At 42.2% G+C, this 801-nt stretch overlaps 1 non-coding gene across 1 annotated transcript; it reads right to left on the reverse strand.

Moving 5' to 3' along the window:
* Nucleotides 1–449: 449 nt before the first annotated feature.
* On the reverse strand, nt 450–521 carry TRNAE-UUC. Its single transcript has one exon. It is a non-coding gene; the product is annotated as a tRNA-Glu (tRNA).
* Nucleotides 522–801: the final 280 nt, after the last annotated feature.

An 801-nucleotide genomic window follows, 5' to 3' on the forward strand; every position in this document is an offset into this window, starting at 1 on the left:
TAGGAATGGAAAAGCTTAATGATCTTTCTCCGGGGTGTTACTTCCAAAGACTTGTATATAGCGCTGGGTGAAAGGTTTTTGGATGAATATTATATTTAGTGAAATATTTTGGTGGACCCAAAATGATTGTTTGGTTTGGTTTGGTTTCACCAAGAAAAGTGAAAAGAAAAGAAAAAGATCTTGGGTCAAAGTGCAATGTTGTTCTAATTTAGGTTAGGCTCGGTAAGAAGGAAGAACTAAATTGTTTGCACAAGTAAGTGTATTTGTGTAAAAGGGTGCAGAGGCTGGGCTTTAAGGGGCAGATAGCCATATTGTAGTAGGTGGAAGCTTTGCTTTCCCCATGGCCTCCAAAGAGTTTCCAAGCATTCTGAAGGAGGCCAGGAAGTTGCATTCTTCCGCTTGAACTCCAAAGTGAGGAAGGCAAGGTAGACTTTTGTTGAAGAGGGTAACTCCCTGACCGGGAATCGAACCCGGGCCGTGGCGGTGAAAGCGCCAAATCCTAACCACTAGACCACTAGGGAGATGACATTTGGGGGGTTGGGCATAACTTTCTAGGCCTACTTTCTGTCCAACTGAGGCCATTCGTTCATCTTCAAAGGAGGTTAACACAAGCTCCGTCAGGATCACAAGAGAAACACAAAAAATCCCAGGAGGAACAATTCTTCTCTGCTTTAGTTACCTCCATCGCAACCCTCTCCACCTCTTCTTCTGCCTACCTTAGTTAGTATGAACTATATACACTAACTATACTACAAACGAATAAAGTTAACTACAACTATGTAAATCTGATCTGTATATACA

This window comes from Mauremys mutica, unplaced genomic scaffold (genome assembly GCF_020497125.1).
Source record: "Mauremys mutica isolate MM-2020 ecotype Southern unplaced genomic scaffold, ASM2049712v1 001519F_np12_obj, whole genome shotgun sequence".
Taxonomy (NCBI): domain Eukaryota; kingdom Metazoa; phylum Chordata; order Testudines; family Geoemydidae; genus Mauremys; species Mauremys mutica.